The sequence below is a fragment of the Polyergus mexicanus genome, unplaced genomic scaffold, assembly GCF_030449975.1.
Source record: "Polyergus mexicanus isolate NDT 795.1 unplaced genomic scaffold, iyPolMexi1.0 SCAF_12, whole genome shotgun sequence".
NCBI lineage: Eukaryota > Metazoa > Arthropoda > Insecta > Hymenoptera > Formicidae > Polyergus > Polyergus mexicanus.
Window position 1 is genome coordinate 246,965 of NW_027223332.1, and position 24,532 is coordinate 271,496.

The 24,532-nt window shown below is 42.9% G+C and overlaps 2 protein-coding genes across 5 annotated transcripts in view; one reads left to right on the top strand and one right to left on the bottom strand.

Annotated features, from left to right (window-relative positions):
* Atg16 (Autophagy-related 16) overlaps positions 1 to 24,532 on the bottom strand; it is a 377,667-nt gene that overhangs the window by 86,854 nt on the left and 266,281 nt on the right. The window lies entirely within an intron of this gene.
* The window catches only part of Neo (neyo), a 122,697-nt gene continuing 111,363 nt past the window's right edge, over positions 13,199 to 24,532 (top strand). The window contains exon 1 of the mRNA XM_070305472.1: positions 13,199 to 13,248. The gene's annotated coding sequence lies outside the window, so the exon portion shown is untranslated. The remainder of the gene's footprint in view (positions 13,249 to 24,532) is intronic.

The window sequence follows — 24,532 nt, forward strand, 5'->3', positions numbered from 1 at the left end:
GGCACATCGGCCAACTAAAGTGTATTATATTACGTGGTGATTGATCGCGCGCGGTGCTCGCGCGATTCACTCGAGCGAGTATGTCCCGTCTGTCGCGAATAAATATCCAATTTCAAGTTAGAATGATATATAAGACATTTTAACGTCGCGTTTTTAGCGACGTCAACGTCGCGCCGTGTAATAGGATCATTTATTAAGAAAATTGGCTGTTGGGATATTCGTCGTAATCCTCGTCGTCGTGGTCTCGCTCGTCGTCGCGTCTCTGCCGACACGAAGGACGATGCGTTACCTCGCGACATTCTAGAGGGGAAGAACAGGCGAGAAATCTCGAGGCACCCCGGATATCTCTCATACGCCGCGTTAATATTATCCGCCTACGGATGACGAGATAAATAGAGTACATAACATTTTTCACGAGATCCACACCGATGCAAAACGAGTAGATTTATTAGACGACATATCGGGGTACGTTGCTCGTCGATACGTCGTTACTCGTTGATTTAAAAATGAGATGGTCTGAGGAAAACCACCTCGAGTTACGTTAAAAGCTCGGTTGTTATATGACGGCTGTGTACTAAGAGTGACGGGATCAAGTCTCTAGAAAGATTATTATATGCATGACTTTCATTTCCAAACCGTGATTGATTGATTGACGTTCGCGTATCGTTACATGCGTTATATAAGTTATTTCATTGCTTTCGCGCAGATTTCGTATCGACACATGTATTAGATATCTTCCAAAAACAAGTTTTCATTTTAGTTTCTAATTACACGTCAGATCGTGCATTTCGATATCAATCGCGAATCTTTCCGAGGAATCTCCAAATGGAGAGATTATCCGTCATACTCGAGCTCGCGAGAAAGGCTTGACCCACTTATGTCACGCGGCCACGAAACATTGATAATCAATGCACTCAATGGAGTGTCAAGGAGTATTAGAGACAACTTCCGAAAGCGAAGAGATAACTAATGCTGACTGAGGAGCGATCGTTTCGCGTAAGCGCTTGGTTACATCGCATGTATACATGTTTATGTATATACATCCGTATATTATTAACATGCTCACACATGACAGCTTATGCAATACACTCGATATTAAGCATGTTACGTGAAATATAAAATTTCGATAATAACGGAATTTCGATATTGATGCTATCGATACTTGGGAATTTCTTGGGAATTTTCGCCGGCCCTCCCTCCCTCCCTCCCTCCCTCCCTCCAACCCTTCTCTATAGAGTGGCGAGTTACACGAGCAATGTATAATATATACTTCGCTTATTATTCGATGTATGCTACGACGGATCGTTCCGTGTAATCAGGGATATGTTTATTATTGAACGATATTTTTCATCATTCTGAAACGATATTTTTCGCAAATCTTTTTCGTACGTTATAAAAGAGTTAATCAAAACGGGAATACGTGGTTGTCGATCGCAGACGTAGAGATCGTAAAGTCCCACGTTATCGCTACAGAATACAGAATATACGAGCTTTCGGTCTATCTGTCTGTCTGTAAAGTTCCGGATCGAAAATTCTTTTGTCGTCGAGAGCGAGCGAATAAAACGTTTTGGAGGAGAGGAAGGAGGGGGAGAAAGGGAAGATCGATTTTACCGAAGGAACATATGGTAGTATATGCGGCAAAGATTCTCCTCTTACGCCACCAGTAACTCGTCCACTCGTTTCTACGCGCGTGTACGCGGAAGTAGGTACGTGTACGCGTACCTCTGCGTACCCTGGCGTATTCCCGTTTCGACATCGCGAAAACAGAAGAGGCGCGAGTACGATCGCCGATCACAATACTTTCTCGATGCTCTTGAGATTTATATTTATATGGTTTAGGGAGGGGGGAGGGGGGGGGGAAAGATCGAACGACAAGAGCGAGCGGATAGCTCGGGGGACTCGGCGAACGGAGAAAAGGGGACGAAACGAGAGCGATACGTTCAAGTTTCTCTCCCTCTCTCTCTGGATCGTATTCACCTTCTCGCGCGTTCTCGCACGCGCGTGCAAGCGCGCACTTTGTCACGGTCGCGGGTCCCGGCAAGCGGAAGAGATGGGGAAAGGAAACAAAGAAAGCCGCGAAGATCATTATTAAGGAGTAATGAATAATACCGGAAAGAGATTCAAAGCGTGTAAGAGAGTACGACCTCGGCGACCGGGTATAATTCTCGGCGATGGCGTCATTAACTCTGCGCGTTGCGGCACACGGCGGGTAGATGGAAAATGGTGGGATACATCGCGAGGATAGATGGTAAGGTGTACGCGATGCTCCTTTGCGAAAGGCTAAACGCGAGTTGTTACATCGTAATGTTACGTTGCAATAATGCCGACATTATTTATTGATTTATACGAGTGCGCTCTGCGGCAGTTAGCACAGTATCGCCTAAACGCACCGTTATATTCGCGGAAAGACGCGCGGGATATAATATTTTTATTCGACGCGTATACCACATTTCCCTCGTCGGTGCGCAAGTTTTGTTAAACTTATAGTAGACGCCCAACCTTCTCTTGGTTATAGAAGTCATACGCATAAATCTGAATTAAATTTCAAACGATACATGTGTACGAAAAATGTAAAAAGAAAAATGCCGTTGTCTCTAATATTTACGATTACTTAAATATCGATTCAAAATTGGTTCTTTCTTGAAGAATTGAAGAGAGAGAGATGAGACATTTATCTTTTACAACTTTTCGACGGAAAAATTATTCTTTCTTACTCGTTCTTTTCCTTATTCATCTCCCCCCTCCCTCTCTTTCTCTCTCCTTCGTCCTCTCTCTTTCTCGCGCGCGCTGGATCTTTATTAATATCCTAGTTCGCATGCTCTTGGTATCTCTCGGCCCTTCGCAACGATTCCATCCGTTCGCTGATAACATTTGCTCGTGAACTCTGCGCTAGTTAGTAATTTCTAGATATCCCATCCTATACAATTCGCAACGTACGTACCTCCTCCTTGGATTATGGAAGCTGCATCGCGGTCCGTAATGTCGGATTATCTATCGATTTATTTGGAGCAGAGAAGGAGAGTCGAGCACGTAGAGCGGGCGACGTAGTTTCCAAGTACGATGCACGAGAACGGGCACCTTGTCGCCTTGCATGCGAGATACGAAATTATCGCGACGATTCGGAACAGTTAGGTTCGTCTACCGGTCGGGAATGGCACACGCTGCAAAGGAGAGAGAGAGAGAGAGAGAGAAAGAGAAGTAAAGAAAACGGAACTGCTTCGCGGAGCAAATGCATGCGCACTACGGAGATAACGCGAATGCGCGAGTCGGATTCTCTTTCTCTTTCTCTCTCTCTCTCTCTCTCTCCTCTTCTTTTTCATTTTCTCTCCTATTCGCATTAACGTGCTGATGCGGTCTCGAGCCGAGACTAGAGGTTAACTCTCGTGTCCATCTTCGGTCTATACGATGGATAATTCAGCGTACCTTAACCGTCCCGTGCGCCGCGGAAGAAACTGCGCGGACGCAGCGTGTAAATCGTTTCAGAGAGATGAAGTATCGTCTGTTTGTGTCCCAGGACGATTTCCTCAAAGTACTTCCTTCCCTGACCCTGCAAACTTTGTGGGATTCTGTTTGCGTATGATGACGGGAATCCCATTTGCAAACGGTAATGGGAAGAGATTGGGAGCAGGCAGAGATGGGGAGGAGGGAGAGGAAGCACTATGGGTGACATCGATACGTCAAAAAATGTCATGGATTTCGTCAGTCGCATGCGGAAAAGAGAATACTTTCATTCGCTCGAAAATATGGAATATCTCGTTCAGTAACAAGAAGCTGTTTTCGTACATCATAATAATAGATTTCTTCTCTAAGAAAATTTCATGTATCGTAATATTCATAAGTGCAAGGAAATATTTTCACAAAAAAAAAAAAAAAAAAAAAAAAAATGTAATCGATAACAGGAATATTTTCGCTCTAATTAAGTACATTATTTTATAGCGATATCCACACAGAGAACATTCCTCCCAGTCAGTACAGACAAAATTAAATTTCTCAGTGTTCTAGCCGATATTTTTTTTCCACACTATTGTAATTCGCAGATAATAATTTTATGATAAATGACGATAGAGGAATCCAACCTATTATACTTCATTTCTGTCTATCGATCAGTCAGGATGTTCAATCTGTCGACTCGCTCAAGGCCGGGGGATAATAAATCGCGTAAGACGCGCCAAGCGGTGAGTCGTGGAGGGATTAATCACGGGCGCATAAACGACCGAGAGACTTTAATTCCGTTCCACTACGTTGAATTTGATTAGCGCGCGGCGATAAAGAGCTCGTGACTGCTGCCTGTCGCGCCGTTGAACAAGGGGCTCGCGCTCGCGCGTTGCGCTTCTTCCTCCTCTTGAAAGACTACAACAAAGAGGTCGGGGACACGTTCCGGCTTTGTTTCGAGAGACAAATCAGAACGGCGTAATGAGACTGAAGGGGAGAAGGAGAAACGAAGAGGGTGTCGCGAACGATAGGACGTTCTCATCCTGTAGAACAAGTGTAGTGGCCGTATCATCGCCGCGGCTGACATTCTCATTCGTGCCACGAATGGCAGCAAGGTAAACGGCTAAGCGAGCCACGCTCGAGAGATCTGGCTGCGGAAAAGTGCTTCTTTCTCCACATATTTCCCACGTTTTCGATGCATGGCTGCTCTGGAGCACGCGTTTGTCCATACACCGACCTGTTCCTTTCTCCCTCGGTATTCCCCGCTATAATTCTACGTCCATTATACCTCTCTTCCGTGTTATCTCTCCCATTTTACCTCGCCCGTTTCACAGTTGATTCCGTATAAAAGTCAATATTTGTTCACACACATTGCTCGAGATACTACCCGATTTTGCTCACGAGAACCTGCCAGATTGGCCTTCACGCGGTAAACGCACTTCGTGTCGAATTCTATCCATGCCATTTTACAATATTAAGAATATGGTTAAATTCGAAAATACATATTCGTTTAACATTCGTGTGTAAATATCAGAAATCTGTCGATATTTATCGCTTAAGAAAAATAAATAAATTCTAGTTTATTATAGATTCATATAGGCTATTCCTTCTTTTTATCTTTAGCCTAATATTTTCAAGAAATTGCCATTATACCTCTTTTTCACACTAAATGCAGCATGTGCAGCATTGTTGATTGTAGATCGATATATATTCATAACGAATAAATATAAGAATACATGATAAGAACTGCATTTAGAAAACGGGACAGTTCATCTTATTCGTGACTCCCATTAAACTGCGAACGGGAACTGATTTGTTGATCAGCACGACATAAAGATAGCAAAGAACGTAGGCGAATACGTCTTATCGATCGCGTTATTGTACGAAAGAAGAATAAAATCGATTTACTGTTATTTAAAGACCACCCCGACACGATCTCGTATGCCGGAGCTATAGAAGGGAGGAGCTATATCTCTTGCATCTTGAGTCTGGCATTCCTGGATAAAACCAGCATTAAATCTCGTCCGCGGATTCATCCGGTCGCCATTCTTGCTCCTAATACCCGATCCCGTAGCCCGTAGTCCCGTAGAAGGTCCGCGACCTACCGTGGGCCGTCCGCGATCCACAGAAAATCATGATAATTATTACGTTAGAGCTAACTGCGTTCTTCCTATCGATGGAAGATTGGGCCTTACACGGGCCTCGCGCGCGATCGCGATACCACGGTCACTGTAACATTCGATGAACGCGCGATACATGCATACTACATACGCCAAACGGGCCAGAAATGTTGTGATGTATCGTGATATTATATATATATATATATATATATAACGCACCCGCGCGCGATGACAAAGACGACGACAACCTCGACAACGATGACGGCTAGGCCATACCGTACGATCGATTTGCGCGCTATGCGCACCGGAGTAACGGACTGCAATGGACTGATAATTATTTCGATGCCAGGGGTTCATCGTGTATAATTGAGAACGTGAGTAAACACTTAAATGACTTTAATTCAATTTTCTACCTGTACATCCGCTGTATATTATCACGTGGCAAAGGTCTCGCTGGCAATATTCTCGACGGCGGTTGTACACGTAGCGCGTGTTAAAAGACCGTTGATTTTATAATCTCGAACGCAAATCAAGTACATATGATGCGATATTGCGTGAATAGGCTTAATTGGTTGGCGTATAGTATAATTGCGCCGAAATTATATTGTGCGTAAGATAACACCTGAGAACCGATTAAAATAATCGAGGAGTAAAAGGTAGATATAGGCACCGCGCATGGCTTTCTATCATGGGTCTCTTCTTATACGAATCGACGATAACGCGCGTTAGAGAGATTTTATTAAACATATTCAATGCTATCGCTTTCAACATCTTTACGCATCGATCGCCGCGAGTCGTTGTTATAGCCGAGAATGTCGTTATGAGTTAGGAAGATCGCCAGAAGGAAATAAACGCGCGCGTTTTGCCCGCGTCTGTTGTGCGGTGTAACACGGCTTTGAATGAAAGGAACTTAGGATCCTTTGTCTAGATAACGACAGGGCTCGCGCGAGGATATCCACATCGTTTGCGAGCGGGCCCGCATAATTGCAGTTGCAATTCACCTCTGTTGTGTACATTCAGGTCGGGTCACAGACGACGACAACGCGCGGACGTGGACTAAGAGGTGGCAGGCGACAACGTACAGATACGGCGCAACGGTATAGATACCCCGAGGTTAACGGGAGAGGAAATTGAAGGCTGGACACTACACACCGGTCGCTCGGTGCCGGGTTTCTCACTCTCCTCTCTCAGAGAGAATCACCTTCACCAAGTATATCGTTCGATACTAATTGGTTTTACGTTACGGCTGACATATTAAGGAAATTAAAGTTCTCGAGATATCGGCGTGAGTTTTCCCGTTTGCCCAGTTTCTCACCAATGCCACCCATTGATCGTTACATGTTTATTTTCTTTGTCGCTCTCGAATGAGATTATACATCCGTCCTTTCCCTCTCGAAAGAATGGTTTTTCATATAGGATGCAGCTTCGCAAACGACTCCCGCATCCTTTCGATGATCCCGATACGCGATTGCGACTCGTGAATTAATCTCGCGCGAACGCAGAGGTTTATCGCTTGGATAACTTTTCTAGATGTGTACCGTGACGCGCGGCGGCTTGTCACGGCGAGAATATTCTCGTGGCTCTCCGCTAAAAGTAACGACTAGACTCTATCGTAGAGATAGTTGCAATCTGGAGGATACCGTTAAACGCTATACGGCGTTTATCGGTAGCGGCGTATGCATGCTGCGCCATAAACAAAACAACGAGCGAGCTCCTTTTGCTGCCTGCCCCGGCAATCTTGTATCTGTGACAAGAAAGTGGAACGCGTGAAATATGCGTCTGGTTATGGCAGGCGCCAAAATAACACGTAACGCTTCGCGTGATACACTCGCTCCTGCAGGCGGGGATGCATTCCCTGTAAATGCAACGTGTGCATAAGCTCCGCGACCGATATAAACAGAATCGCGTAATATAAATGGGTCGGTTCGCCGTCGCGATGTACGCAGGACGAATTTTCACGACCGTTATTCACCTTCGTTCTCGCATGCGTATCGCATACATTCTTAACGTACGTGAACGTACGTAAGGAAAGATAATTTTACTTGCAAAAGCAGATTATTCATTCATTGATATGTTGGATTAATACTATCTACGCTATTTTATTATTGAAACGATTCTTGTGCGAATACTACGTATCGCATTTACATGACGCGAAGATATCATTTTAATCATTAACTTAAGCGGTGTTAAGATACTACGTTTCACTAATTAAATCAAAATAACTAACGAAATTACGGTGCAATAATGCGAAATCTCTTCTCGCGTACATGTTGTCATCGTCGCGTATGCGCATACATCTATTCACATTGGCACACGCGACGCACGATCATATTTTTATTTCGCGTTTCGCGTAAGTGTAATAATTTTGATTTCGGGTAATTTCTGCTGCAATTATTCAGAATCTCTGTACGAATGCACATGCAAAATAATTAATTTTTCGCGAATTTCTTCGATACAATTCTCTCCCCCCCCCCCCTCTCTCTCTCTCTCTCTCTCTCTCTCTCTCTCTATTCTACATATATGCATTCCTTTTCCGCTTCATCCCACCCGGTACGGGCCATCAGCCGGAAATTTATGTAGGCTACTTATGTAACGAGCTCAGGCTGGTTTCTGGGTAGGTCAATGAATAGGACTATTGCTTACACACCGCACTCTGCATACCAACTCCGACCGCGTTCTTTACGACGTGCGGTTTGTGGTTAATTAATATTTTTGCAGCGTGGTCACTATACGGCCGGCCGTTACATTAATATCATTTAGGTCTGTAGATCACAAATGCTTCGGCCTAATAGCTATGATGTATGAACCGGAATGCTGGTTTATCTTCTATACGCGCATGATTCCGCTTGGTTATTATATAGCTTTTATTATTATTGCATTCAGAGTGGGAGACGTAAATTTTCTGTTCGCAAAGTGTATATCCGATGTATATCCTATTGTATTTCATGTTAATGAATATTACCTCGATATATTTCACAATTTGAACCGAAACTTATATTTCCGAGATGTCAGATAAATATGACAAATTAAAGAGATATATATATGTTATTAATCTATACGTAATATTATTATAATGCAGTCATATTAATCATATTGTTGTCTCACTTTGAGATCAGTTATATTATATATCTCATAATAATACAGTAAGCTATACTAAGCAACGGGATATTGAAGATAGTCGAAAGAAATGCTTACGATCGTTCGGATTTTACACGCGTCTGCGCATCTTTGTAAATGCTGTGGAATTTGGCGGAATCGTGGGAATGGCGGTTATGTCCGGTCCACGAGGCCACCGATTCGATTGCAAGAGAATCAAGACTCGGATGATAAAACGTGAGGGAATTCAGGTGAATATTCGACAAGAACGTGATTTCCGAATAGAGCTAGGGCGAATGATCGCACGTAACTCATTCTATCGTCGCAGCAGGTGCATATTATTCACGTTTCAACCGAGTAGATCTCGCGCGAATTCATAAAGCCGTCCTTTGTATGGATATTTTACATCGTCCACGGTCTTTTATGGAAATTTTTGCGCCGGTATTCGCCTTATGATTGATCTGAAAATGATCAGATGGAAGAAAGAAGAGAAAGAGTATAAAACACGCCATAGCGAATACTTGGCTTCAAAATTTCTCATGGAGACATGTGAAATATAAAATTGCTATTTCTTTTTGAAAATCTTCCTCTGTCATTTTAACACTTTCCTGTTAGCCCACCGGATATCACGGCTTACCTTTAATCGTGTTAAACGGATAACAGCGCTGGAGATTTTTCAATGATCAATATGTAATCGTTAAAGCGTTTGTATTCATTAATGGCTGATGAGGGGAGAAAAATGAGACCATATCTCGATCCTTTGAAAACTAGATTAATCTGAACAAAGTAATTTACCTGTCGGTGTTGAACGCCGCGCTTGTCTATCACTTTGTTCTCCTACTTGAGAATTTAATCGAAAGAGTCCCGTGACATAATTTTGCGCTTGTATGTGAAGCAGATTCAGTTTTACTTGGACAAGTTACCAAGATGTTCTACTAATTTTACGGTCAACCGCCGATGTATACTTCCTTTGACAGTATTGAGCTCTCGGTAGGAACAAAGCATCTACTCAGTGCACTTGGACCGATAACGTGGCTAGGTAAGGTGCTTCCCAGGAATCACACGACATTAATTATCTACAAACTACTTGCAAACTGTGACGGCACAAAACGCAGCATTTCTGTGCACGCTTCGCACGATCAATTTGCGCCAAAATTCTGCGCACGTTGCAGTTTGCATGAAAAGATCGTTCGTAATCCGGGCGAGCGAATTAAAACGGTAAAGCACCGGTAAACAGCCATGTAATTACGAGTGCGCATAAAACCGGAGGACTCTAATCAACGTGCTAATAAGCGATCGCCGGACGTTACGTGCGATTTTTAACGCGAGTAAAATAACAAAGTGGTATTATCTCTATTAGCTGGAAAATCTAATTAAAAGAGAATCGCGCGGGAAAAGAGCTCACGGATAATCGCGACCCATGATTATCACGTGCGAAATCACATTTACGGGTCTTATAATGTTATATTTCACACAGTTTCTCTTCCCACCGCGTCTCTCCCAGCCAACCAACGTATATATACATCAATATATATATATTGTGTCACACGTCCTACTCTATACATATATATATATATATGTATGCATGTATGTATATATGTATACATGTATAAAATCTTGGACCATGTAACAATGTGCTTGTCGCAGGCGCGTTCCTTTAATTTACTCGCGCCGCCCATGAGTCTCCGCAGCAATAGACCGTATCGAAGAGAAGAGCAGGGCTAAAACTCCTTCCGCCTGCTCGTCGATACCAAGGGCCACCGCACACGGCCGTCCGTCGAATATACGAGCCACTTACGAGCTGCGCAACCTCCCGTATGCGCATTCCTGCCCTTCGCGCGCGCAAAGGGGAAGAGATACAGGCTCCGGTGTTCTTTAATATGCGACAGACAAGCTGACCTCGCCCTTTTCGTGGCGGTACTTGTTTCAGACTATTATATCCAAGTACCTACGTACAGAGAGAGAGAGAGAGAGAGAGTTTTGTACGCGGCTACCTACCTACTCTCCGCGCTTACTCCCAGAGAATTTATAATAACCGCGCGCTTCTCTCGACGGAGTTACCGCGGAAGCGTGCCATACCGTTCGTCGCGCACGACCACGCCGTGAACCACGCCGCGCCACGTTGTATCTACGACACGAGAGAGGGTCGTGTACAACGGCCGTATAATAGATCGAAAGCAACGAGAGGCGCGATGTCTGACGGTCAAGTTCCGTCTCTATCCCTCCCTCTCGCTTCTCCCCGTTTTCTTTGTTGCTTTTCTTCTCCGGTTCTGCTGCGAACAACGTGCAAATCTAACGTCATATGGTGACCAGATAAAGAAGACCAAGCGCAAGATGTACATCTGTTTTACAAGCGTGAAATGATAACTTCAATTAATTAATTAATAACCAATAAGATGTAACGTGTCGCAAAATGTTGCCACGTCTGGCAACTCGTATGAATAACCGAAGATCAGATGCATCTTTTCTTCACATGTTAAACGGCAAAATCGCTAATGATAGATTTATTTTGCGCGATGAATGTGGCAATGAAGCCGAGCTGTTACGTTGAGGCGTCGATAATTTATGTAGCATGCCGTTGGAGATATCGAATAGTTCGCGAGGAAGTAAAGAGTTTAAACGATATGGCGAGAAGCCGCCGAGAAGAGGCGCGGTAACCTCGGCGACACTAACGTCGGAGAAGAATAAAGACACCGAAGGAATGTCGTTGAAAGGACACTTGAACGACGACAACGATGACGTCGTATCGACCGATCACTCGTTGATGCGATCTCTCTCTCTCTCTCTCTCTCTCGTGATAGATTTTATATCCTCCGCAGTCGTTTGGATGTTTAAGCGACCTCTCCTTTCGAGCATACGTCACTCGGCAAATGGCAGCGCCAAGCTGCTCGCTGCATTTCATGCTATAAAGAATGGCCTGTCTGTAATGCCTCTCTTACTCTACGTCCGTCACCTTCTCCTTCGGTCGTTTCCTTCGCTCTCGTCTCATCTCGATCCGCCATCGGTGTAGTAACCAACGCGGCTGACTCGCTGAATTGCCAGAAAGGTTTGTCTGGTAGCAATTGGATGTAGTTACGCATCGAATGACAATATGCACCCGATGCGCAGAGAGCTCTATCTCTTGGACCATCGCCATCCCTGCACCCGATTCCCGCGGGAGAAACTGGATCCGGGATACGTTTTCCCTCGGAAAGCATCGTCCGCAAAATGTACGCGGTCAGCAATCGGCTGAAACTACTTGCGAATCTGACCGCGTCGCGCCGTTGCATTTCTGCGTCCTTCACTATGGCACGATCGTGTACGTGCACCGCTCGCGTAGTAAAGTCGAAACGAGAGGATCGTTCAATGGCCCCGATTTCATTGACATTTCAAGATATCCGCTCGTCGCTTCGATTTGCTCCGTGAAATTCAAAGAGTCGTATACGGGGTGGTTACCGAAGGTCAATCCGGACAGGATAGCTACAATCAATATGCACTGTAAGAAACGTTGGAAGGTTAGAAAGAGAAAAGAAATATTCATAATGTGTAAATCGAAGATTCCAAAAGAGATTTTGCAGAATTCGATTTTCAGAATATCCGGCATTCTTGACGTTACTCCATTGAAATTTGAATTTCTAAAGTTCGCGCAACTTGCAATTCCTCGTTAAATCATCGGTATACTTGTATATCGATCGTGAAATAATTCCTTCTCCCGCAAATATTCCTTCTCGATTATTTCATCGTCTACTATTCGACTGTTCTCTCTCTCTCTCTCGCTAGAAATAATAATATCGCGCATGTGTGTTTTCCATACGAGCGAGCGCGCTCACGTTGTCCGCGGCCTACCCCGATTTAACAATCCACCCTCGTGCACGTTGTTAACCCGACCACGCGTGCCCTGCCATTTTTTCCATTACCGACTCAGGAGACGGAAATTTATTCGTCTTCCTACCTACCTACCTACCTACCTACCTCTCTCATGGGTCCGTTACCACTACGTACTCGGAATATGAGTAGCGCACACTACTCGCGCTATTCCTTACGTTAGCGGGCGGGAGAGAAAGAACTGGAATTAATATTTCTCTCTACAGTCGCACACCTTACTCCCGGTCCGCACCGCTCGTTTTCTAAGGCGGATTCCCAGAGAAACTGCGAAAAGAATTTAAATTCGGTATCCCGCGCGTTCGCACGACTAGGTATGGGTGTGAGAAGACTATATGTCATATTACAAAGTTCACCAGCGGTGGCGCACCGCGACGTCACTTATTCCTTACTTTGATAAGGCGAAATTTGAATTTTTACGCGTTCGCCGGTGGAATATTTCCAAATGCAAACGCTCGCTGATATATCGTGTGAGAAGAAAATGAAAATTTCTATATTCCAATAGAGTTTAAATCTTACAATGTTAGTCACCTTGATATACGCATACCATAAACGGTCGTCCGATACTTGTTATAAACATAAGATAAATGTTTAAAAAGTTGCTGGTATGGTGTGTATAAGATGTGTAAGAGGTAAAACTTCTTTCTCTGATATATCTTTTAACGAAAAACTTGTTTTCTTGTTGCAGAGAGAGGACGTAGGAACCTTAGCGAGGATCGAACGTACAACACCAACAGCGGTAAGTGATGCACAAATATTTTTAATACCAAATATGTCAGCTAACTTTTCGCCTAAAGGAGATACGGAACATTTTCCGTATAGCGCATAAAATGGCGCAACGGCGGGTTAATGAGAATCGTTCTAGGTGCAGATAAGGTAACATTGCTCGAGTTCGCCCGAGCAAGTTTACGACTGCTCTTTGTAATCCGGGATTTTACTCGATCCTAGATATTTTGGGAATTTATTACCAGTACGCCTAACGATCACCCCTCGATGCGATAAAGATGCAGCAGGATCAAGATTTTCAATTCGATATTATTCGAGATACTATTTGACTTTTTTTGAGATCGATATTTTTGTATTATCATTAATAAAATCAAGAAAAGAACGTATGTTCTCTCGCGATTCTGTGAAAATGTACAGACTGCAAGATTGCAAATTACAAGCGATCGAAAGGAATTTCAGTCAGTCAAACCGACGATATTTGCTGAAATCGTCGTGAAAGGAAGGAAGAGAGACAGTGAAAGTTCTATATTCTTCTTAGCGATAAAATGCTTCTACACCCACCGCACAATTCTTTTCCATCTAGTGAATCTGTCACTAGCTATTTTCTCGTTCAATGGTTTGCTATTTCTCTCATGTATTGGCTGTCGCTAGGACTAGGCTGCCGCGTAGTTCGCGTTAAATTAATTCCACGTCATACGCTCTTTTTTTTAATCGTAACTTTGAAAAAGATTCGAATAATAATACCTGAAACTCGTTCGCGTGCTTAACGGGCGTGTAAAATTACCGTGATGCAACCATTGGTTAAAATAATGTAGCTGAAAATATTCGATGACCCGAAATACAGAATATTCATTTATGGAATCGTGCTATACGTACAATAATAATCCGGCAGGGATCTCGTTAGAGGCTGCAAATTATCAATTCCTCGCGTATCTCCGTGCCGGGTCTAGGTGCGGAATACGCTCGCGTCGTAAGCGCACGCTACATCTCGTGTACAGCTCTAGGTTTATAATTGAAACGCATAGATTACCTATTCCGCGCAGGCACTAGAATCAAGTCAATTGACACACAGAATGTGTTTATAACAGCGCTGCAGCCTTATACGAGACGTAAGTTAGTTGAGCATCGAAGCGCGCAAATAGGTAACTCTATACGTCTTGGAACCGAACGCGCGCGCAGGATGCGCGTATCGCAATTCGCAATTCTTGAATATTGGATGGAGCGTGCGCATTTTTCATTGACTATGAAAGATATAATATATCTTTAGGAGGAATATGAAAAGAAATGTGTGGTACTGACAAAAATTCATAGGATACTTGAGAGAATGAGAGAGAGAGAGAGAGAGATAGAAGACTCGAAGAGAGAAATGTAAGACAAGAATACCGGAGCGATATTCTTATCGAATTTAAAAAGACAATTCTATCTTGCAAGAATCCTAGACGATATATTTAGCAATTTGCTTAATATCGATAAAAGTTGAAGAGTTATCGTCACGACGGATGATGGGTAAACTCGAGATGTATATTATTTATTCGCATCTATAACTATATCCCGAGCTCGATCCATCGTTGCGGAACCGATCGAATACCGGTTGGAAGGTGTCGTTGGAAACGGTTGTATGTTCGATGTTACAGACGATTTCTCATACCATCGCATCGCATCTATCTTCCTTCTATCTCGCAACGGTGCGAGGAGATCGGTAGATCGCGCGCCGGCGGCGAGTCTGAACAAACGTTGGAATTCGATCTTATATTTGCGTCTCGCTATAGAGAGTCGCGATCCTGAGAAATGAAAACGGTTGGCGGGAGCGCGAATGGTGTAGCGAGTAGGCACGAAGAAGAGTAAGTAGGTAGGAAGAAAGGAAGAAGACAGAGACAGAGATAGAGAGAGAAATCTCGAGTTGACGATTCTCCCCGTCTTTGTTCGGCTACCGCGAAATATCTCGAGTGCCAGTGTAACGCGGTAGGACGGTACGTAATTAACGCCTCGTGTAGATGCTATCGCTGTGTCGTGGACGATACGCGAGGGGAGTCCGCGTGACGATCGCTGATGTACGGTCTTGCTGCTGTAATGGAATATTATTATCGGCCAGCATCGAAAGAGGTTCGTCGTGGTTGGGGTTATTCGATGCTGGTTGTGGGTCGACGCGGCGATGGTCCGTGACGACGCGCTCGTTTCCTCGCGTATAACTGTCCGGCGCCGTTTCGTAATCGGCGAGTTATGCGTCCGTGTGTCGGGACGATGGATGCAACGAGAGATATTTCTCGCTAAGTTGCGCGCGAAAGATGCACCGGTTTATCTCGATGCTTTTACGGCCCGCGCTACTAACCGCGAGTCGCGAGCGAAACATGTGCGAGAGGTTTATACGCGCTTTTAACGCCGATAATGTGCGTTTTAGAGCGTGAGAAGTGTTTGTGGACGTATTTCAACGTAACAAGTCAACGATGTAGCTGTCTGCGTTTACTGATTATTTAAAATACGATGGAGCAAATACAACTTTAGATGCATATCGATCAAGTAAGAGTTATAGAGTCTTAGTTAGTCAGGTATCTCATATGAAATTGATACAGGCGATTAAATAGAAAGGTACATCGTATATATCGTTTGTTTATGAAATAAATAATTAATAATTTATACACATATCGACTTACGAACATGAAAATTTGATTAGGAAGAATATGATATAAAAATTATATACACCGCAATCAAAATTTTTCTATAAAAATTATATATAAAAATGAAATCATAAAAATTCTTAATAAAAATCCCCAGCGTAATATGTTCTGCCTAAACGATCAAGATACAAGCTGCAATATTGTTGTTTCGAGTTTTTCTACAGTTCTCGATCTACGTTATCAAGATATTTTTACATAATTTTCGTGTTATACTTTTGAACCTACTCTGGAAATTTACTTTTATTATTGGATTTTTTTTAAGACAGAAATAAAAAAAGATTCAATCTACAGCATCGAAAGTTTGTTTTAGTAACTTTAACGGTTTATCATGTTGGGCTAATTCGAGAGTCGGGGTGTACAATTCGGTCTCTTTAATGAAATTAAACATGGAAACTCGATTACGTTCGCCCCGCAGTGATAAAACAGTTTAAGGAGCGGCTCGGGAACTTTATTGAGGATAATCGGCATAAAGGATTTGGTGTCGGCTGATCGTATTTACTTGGATGCCGCGGACACCCGACGATGCGCAAAGACAATGGCCGGGACGGAAGGAACGAGAGAACCGAAAGGAGGTGGGTACGATCGCAAAGAGCCATTGTGTGCGAAACTCGCTGTCGAACTTTGTTGTGACTTTCTAAAAAGTCGTAAAAGACGCCCGGCGGAAAGGTAATGCATCCACAGCTGACGGGACGTCGTCCTTTCAGCCTTTCGTTCTTCTCCGCCTTCCCTGTACCGAATTGACTTGGAGGGCGTTTTTCCACGCTTGTTTGCACGATGATGTGCGACGCGCGCGTCTTTACCGTTCGTCGCTCTTCCGTCACGTATTCTGTCAAGCAGCGAAAGCTTACCGCTATATTCTTTCGTCTCTCTCTACGCGTTTCGAGTTTCCATTCTGTCATTGTCACTTATATGCAGATAGATATAATAAAAATGTGTATCTTTTTGCGGGATGATAATTATACCGAAAATGTTTTGAAAAAGTTAATTAGATCTCATGTTCGAACGTTTATTTCGTTTGTTCAATTATTCAAGATTTGATATTTTTCTAAAGACATTTGCTAATAGCATTCGTCGTATAAAAAAATTGAGAATAGTTACATCTGTTAAAGAAAAAAATATATTACAAGTCCAAATGTCTTATCTAATATTTTGTAATACACTAATGTTCGACGATTCTTTTTACGGATAACTCTATTACTAAAATATGATATGTCCTAATTATTACGTTAATAAAATAAGATATGTGCGATGAGAGATGAGAGAGTTACAATTTCAACTTGATATTTTGCGAACAAGCTTTTCGCTATACTATTTATTTTCGTGGCGATATTTCTTTCGGTTAAGATCATAATCCATCGCACAAGTGTGCAAGATTGCCGTCGGTATGGTTAGACATCATTTAATAAAGCGCGTAAAAAGGAAAGAAGCTGGAAAATAATGTGCAAAGTACAAAATGATGGCGAGGCGGCAGGATATATACGATTAAGTATAGAGGTGGTGCATATCGAAGAAAATGGAGACCGGTAAGAGGGAAAGGAAGAGCGAAGCATGAACGTTCTTTTCAAAGTGAAAATTGAGTCGCGATTACGTATTTTATGGTTCCGACAATTTTCGAGAAATATTACCCGACGCCGATGTATAACAGCGAGATCGTAAAATCAGCATATTCCCGTAGGATTTCGGTATTACGAATTTTCTCTTCGGGGAGAGAAAGCAGCGCTGGTGTAAAGCGAGGATGTTCAAGGGCGAAATTTATCTATCAAGTTTACGCGCTGCACCGAACGGATGAATCTCTCTCTCTCTCTCTCTCTCTTTCATCTGTATTCCGTTCTTCCAGAGTGGTAAACGTAGCGACGTGATTACCCCGACGAAACCACGAGAAGCGATTCGAGAAGTACGTCGATCTGAGCGACCGTGATACAATCAAGAGTTAACCATCTTGTGAATTATGGCTCGGCCATTCTCGACGGACGATGACTGATTATACGGGAATGAAGGAAAAAGCTTTGCTTTTAAAGGAATCATTTCGAAAACACCATCGTCCTCGTCATGATTCTCCTTACGAGATACGGAAATGCTTTCCACTTGATTCAGAATCTACTAAATGTTTCTTTCTAAAGGTAATTTGTGGAAGAAATGTGTCTCTCCCTTTATATCTAACTAGCCACGACAAATGTATCTCGTCGCATAGATTTTTCATCGTGGTATCTCTTCCTTTCTCTCAACAAGCATTCAGTTTACATTGTATACATAGGTCACGCATTCAATTACATCGTATACATAGTTCACGATAACCATGCCCTCTGTGTACGTTACACTGTGTTTGTCCGCGGTTGTTGCATCGCTCGTACGCGCTCGCACATCCGGGGGAACCCCGTGCTCCTCATTCAAAGCAGGTTCCCCACTCACGCCGTAACTCATACAACGGTTCGCGCAGAAATTGTGGCATATCGAAAGCGCGAATTGCATCGACGGCATCGTGAAATTACACCGTGTATCGGCGGTACCGAGCGGGCTCTCGAACCACGTCTCGCGCTGCTGCCGGCACTTTAAGCACGCAGGAAATACGACAAAACGGTCCTTAATATGATCAGTGTGTAACTATGCTGAAGTCTCAAAATTCGATTTATGCTCACCATTCGGGCAAATAATCAAGGCAACTATATAGAACGTGGCTATTAGATGTTTAATCGAATTCACTGTCAGCGTCGCGATAAAAATATAATGGATATCTTAAAATATACCATACAACAGTCTCAAATAAATAATCGAATAATAATCTCAATGGAAAATAAAACCAACAAGATAATATAAATTTTAACAAATTACAAAAAAATTGTAATTATAAAATATCGTTTACGAACAAGAGAATTAAATTTTTTTATGTAGGAATAGAATGCGCAGATAAGTTAGATAATAAAAGTAAAATTTTATAGTCGAGTAAAAGAATGCAAGCAAGCATTTCTTTTAAAATTTCATCTTTTATTAAAGCCTGTATTATGCTAGATCTTGACTTTTGCACTTATCTAAAGGATCTTGATGTATATACGTGTAATCGTTATCATTTAATGCAAATAACAGCGAAGAAATATAGCTGATCTGCCTTCGGCGTGCGTCGACCAATTAGACTATGCTATTATATATGTTCATCGAAGTTAGATTGCAAACGTGTTTCAATATATATATACACAAGACAGTTTTACTTTATACAATACAAATCATGAATCCATATCAAATATCTATATTGCCGGCAGATAAGGAACAATTTTTAATTACAATCGATAGTCTATATTCTCCATCTACTACGATTACGTCGATTGATTTAATGTACACTAAAGTAACAAAATCTACAGACTCGATCTCATTAGTTGCGGAATTTGTGTTATTGCTTTCGACTTTTCTTCATAGTATTACTCGTTCAAGGACTATAGTTTTCAAGAGAGAAATCGTGTACTTTATTAAAGAAAGAGAAATGATAAAAAAAGTAAGACAATTTTATTCGTTGAATTTTCGTCTTGACATTCAAATAAAATAATAAAAATAGACAAGCATCAGAAACTGCAAAGATATCTACATGGCGTAATTGTAAGAAGGACCAATGACAAATGCGATAATAGCGATTTTCTCGAGATATCATTAAATAATATCGAGAAGTATTTATATAAGACGTGTTCATATATGTGAGTCTTTTACAATATATTGTGACGAAGAAGATAATACACGAGATAAGTGTAGCTGAAGTACATAAAAAATGCTGTTCTTGAAGAATGGACAAGTATAAAGAGAAGATAGTTCCCGTAGATTCTGAGGACAGGAAGGCACCCGGTCTCTCTATCTTCTGTTCCTTATCTTATTCCTTTTGCCCTTTACTCTACTCAAGGAACGGCCATATCGAGTAGTAAAAGAACCTTTTCGACAAAGGGACGGGAGATTAATCCTGGATTCGAACGGATAAAAGGAAACGACAGGCACAGTAATCGCGCGTTGTCGGTTATGTCCTTCTACGTCTTGTATTATTACACACTACCACACACTACCACATTCATTAAATCAACTCGTAGACGCTTAGCGTAATTTTCAACTAATATAGGATAAACGCGCGATTTTGCTATTTTTTTTTATAAAAAGATTCATCAAATAGGAAAATTTCTCTTTCTCCGAGTTTCTCTTTCCCACGCCGTTTATTTCTCGCAGCCGTCTTATCCGATAATTTAAAAATCGATGCAAAACGAGAATAACTTGCAAGATGCGATATGAAATCCCCTCCCTCCCCCCCCCCGCCGCCGCTAAATTCTCCGGTCAGTTTAATTAACCAACGCGATCCTTCTTCTGCTGCCTATACGAAATTCTTGGCCAAATTGGACCTTCCCTCCTGATTGTTACCCAAGTTGACACGAACCATGTGATTATCCCCCTTCCCCCTTCGATCTGCCCCGTTGTCCATCTATCCTGCCTCCGTTAAGTTTGCACAGGTATTGGATCTTTCGAGATCGAAATAAGAGGATCGGAGGGCGAAGGTAGCTAAAGGGGAAGAACGCGGGGTTCTTTTGTAGGAACAAGCACCAGAGATACGAAGTGGCTCGATGAAGGCGAGAAGAAGCGCTGTATCGAAGGGGAGACAACGAAGAGGGAAAAGAGGGGAGAGGACGCCCGCATTCCTTCACGCTTATTGGTTTCATCAGATTGCTTTGCTTCTATTACGTGGTGGTGTCTATACGGATACCACGTATCGCTAGCACGTTCTCTAATACCCCGGAGGAACACCAAACAAATGAAACGGCGTGTTTCGTCCTTCGTACTCCTTACCACCCGTCCTCCGTATATCCACGATTGTACCGCTCTATCTCTCTTTCCTACAGTCGGATCGTTCAATACGATTTGTGCAATATAGGGGCGAGAAATCGTATCTGCACCCAGACACACGAATTGTTTACAACGTTAGATTCTCGATACACGTTCCGATAAGTTCGATGATCTACCGTTCAGAAGCTGCGCAATGTCGGATACAAACGCTTCTCATTGATCACTTAATTTCATATATATCAGGAGGCTAATCTCATCTGAGAATTTAAACAGGACATCCAGAAGTAGTTAGGGCAAGCGTCATGCGGTAAGAAATGAAGATAGATGATAAAACAGATACCAAGATCCGGGAACGGAAGGAGTTTCGCTACGGGCCAATACTAACAAACCTTGAAACGCAATAAAAGCTGCGATCCCACCGCGGAATTCCAGCTGTGTATACCAAGCGAAAATATATATTTTCTTTATCATTTGGACCGTTTCATCGTTGATTGGGCTCCGTCTATTGCGAAATAAATATCGTGAGAGAAGCGCTCCCTTACTTAATGGCGAGAGGTAAAAATTGACAGCGAAAATACAAATGAGTATATACAATAGCAGTCTGAAGCGTACAGAGTCTTCTCCCCCACCCTCCTCACATACGTAACACGCACATTTAGATACACTCCCGTATAAAGCACACCCTTCGATACATCGGAGACATTCACTTTTGTTATCGATCACCGTTCAACTTGGCGAGTAACACCGCGGGAAAGGGATCGAGGGTGAATGGCAATTATAGTAAAGTCGCTCGTTGTATCGCGCGCGCGCGGTTACTTGCTAGAATATTATCGGCCGAGAAATACATACGCTGGTCCTTCACGGTTGTGCTTGCGCTGGCTCTTGCGTCATCCACGTGATCTGCCAGGGAGCGCGAGGAACGAGTAGCCGCGTATGGCGCACAATTATGACGTTATCTCTAACGACGACAAAACGATAATAATCACGAATGAGAATGCGCGCGGCCTAAGTGACGCGCGCACCGTCATTGGCGCGCGCGAATCACGCGTGCCGGGACGCATCCGGTTTTGCCCCCCTGGCGTGTACACGCATTCTTGCGTGTCGCGCCCGTTTGGAACGATGAAACGCGTCGAGGCGAGCATCGCTCCCAGCCCTTTTTCCTTTTCCCATTTTCGCCTCGGAGACGTTTTTGCTCGCGTTTACTCTTAATTCGCGCGTATTGCTGCGCGCGACTATACGTTTTACGCTAATGTTTTATGCCGTGCGCGAGATTCGCGGTGTGTCGCAAATCTCATATCGTTTTTGAGCGATTCCACCGAGCGGCTACCGTTCATCTCTGACTTGTATAAGGATGATAAAACATGCGTCACGCGTTAGCCGGATTCATTGAAGGTTTCCTCGCGCTTTGTGTCCTCGCCGCCTTTTTATCCTCGCAAGTGTCATTAACGTTGTCGAAGCTTGAATCAATCTAGTAATGATCCCGCTTGATTATATATCGGCGTTACGAGATAATGATATGTTTGTTTTTCACTTCCGCAATCATTTCGTGATGCACATTCTTTTCACAACAATAAAATCGCTTATGGAAATTACTGTTAAATCTGTTTTATTATTTTGGTCTTTACAATATATTAGAATTATTATTTATAATTTATTCGTAGATAATTTATTTATATAGCAAATAATTTTTCCAAATATTTATATATTAAAATAAAAGATAAATCGTATATATTATATCTTGCTTTCAGAAAAAAATTCTTTTTTATAAGAAGATACATGGAAAGATTTATTTATTTTATAAGAAATTAATATATATGTAAATATTGTTACGAATACACAATTCCCTTAAGTACGTCACGCCCTGCTTTCTTTTCTCCGAGATTTTTCTGTATTCTATTATCTATAATATAAAGTTAACGTAAAGTTAATATAAAAATTAATATAGAATTTTCCGTTTTCCATGGAAAACGTTTTGTAATTGTGTCTATAGATGGTATTCATTATCATCCTAATCGTGAAGGCAACGCAAGTAAACGACGTAAGGAACTGTAGAGAAACTTTAACACCTCCGTAAAGTCGCGTCTTGTTCAAAATCCAGGAATATGATATCGCACGTTTCCGCTTGTTGGCAGAAACCGCGAGCGGAATACTTAGCGATAGGATACAACGTCTAGCTAACGGTATAAAAACGTACATGTGTATGCCTACATTTTCATCTTCCGCAACGTGGTCACCACTATGAAAACGTATGCGATATAAATTTACCGTGATATACCCTCGCTAATTGTGTGCTCTTACAATTTCTGTTTTATGATTCGTTCGAGTACATTACGCCTGTATTTACACATTTCCAAGAAGGGACGAGGAAGGGGGAGAACGAGGAAGCTATTTTCAGAAGCGCGGTTACGAGCATGTATGTGATGTCCCGTTTTTAAGCGATGAACGTCGACGATGACTGTACGAACATGTTGAACACGTGAGCGTGAGCTGGCACGGCATTGTCCTTTCCACGGCCCTTCATCGGTCTTGTTATCGTGTAGTCACGGTTGTAATAAAGCGCGCGTTATTACCATATAATTATGAGTACAGAGAGTTGGGCCTATACAAGGCGAGGGACGTCGTGGTTTTTCACGAGGGATATCCCGCGTGTTACATAACGAAATAAATATTTTTTCCTATAACGGAGATACATTAGAGGATGGGTTACCACGTCGACATAACGCTCGCGTTGCCGTTATTGCCCGTCGTATAAGACCGTCCTATCCTCGCACCTTGTGATCGTAAGTTTTCGCCGGTATGGTTTTCCGCTACGGTGACCGTAAAGGATGTCGATGCGCGAAAGAAATTTCGGTGCCAGAGGTAAAGGCATGAGGGCAAGTAACGATGAAGAAGAGTGGGGGGGGGAGGGAAATATCGAAATCTATATCGTTAATCAGGCAAAAATTTCCGCGGTTACGCTGGCACGAACGATGAGAGCAACTTTGGGCAAGAGCCAATTTGCTATTGAGGCGCAAATCAGCGGCCAACAGATCTAGGAACGAGCTGCGGTAACGTTGCATTTTCCCGAGAACAGATGACAGGTCAGAGATTATTGTATTTTTATACATTATAACCCTGAAAGTTTTTTTCCGCTTTAGATTATTCTTTTGTAAATTCGATTCGTCTCTGTTTCCTCGACAAGACTGTGAAAAATTGCATTATCGCATTTTTTTTTTAATCTTCGCGGTTTGTTAATTTTTTGTCCTTTCGCCCATACCCATAATTTTCTGCTTCGTGGCGGAGATGCTTCGCCGAAGCCGTAAAGGGTAACCTGTCCGGTCGCGATACGGCGTGGGTAATGTGATCGCGATTTTCCGCCTTCGATTAGACGGTTCTCTCGTGTCCCGAGCTACGAAGCGCTTCTTCTCGTGCATCATCTCTCTTTTACATGCATCATCCGTCCGTAGGAGAACCGGCGGAATAGGGAAGATCCGCCAAGCCCTTCGGGAAGAAAGTGAAATACGTTACGATCTGTCTTGCGCCGGCTCTTCCGCGGACGATACGTCGTGACTGCTCTCGATAATGGGAATCCTTGCGGTGGGTGGAATATAATACCCGGCGGAGTGTGGGGTAACGAGGGAGGGGAGGGGGAGATGGAGGAACGGGAAGATAACGGGAGCGAAAATGGCGAAGACGAAGGGAGAGGGACTCTTCTACGAGTCCCGTTATTTCGTAGAGATTCTTATTTACCTTGCATCCCTTCGTTCGTTCAATCTTCACCATAGATGCCGTATATTTTTGGGAGTAAAACTCGATACCGACACCTATCCACTTCGTGAT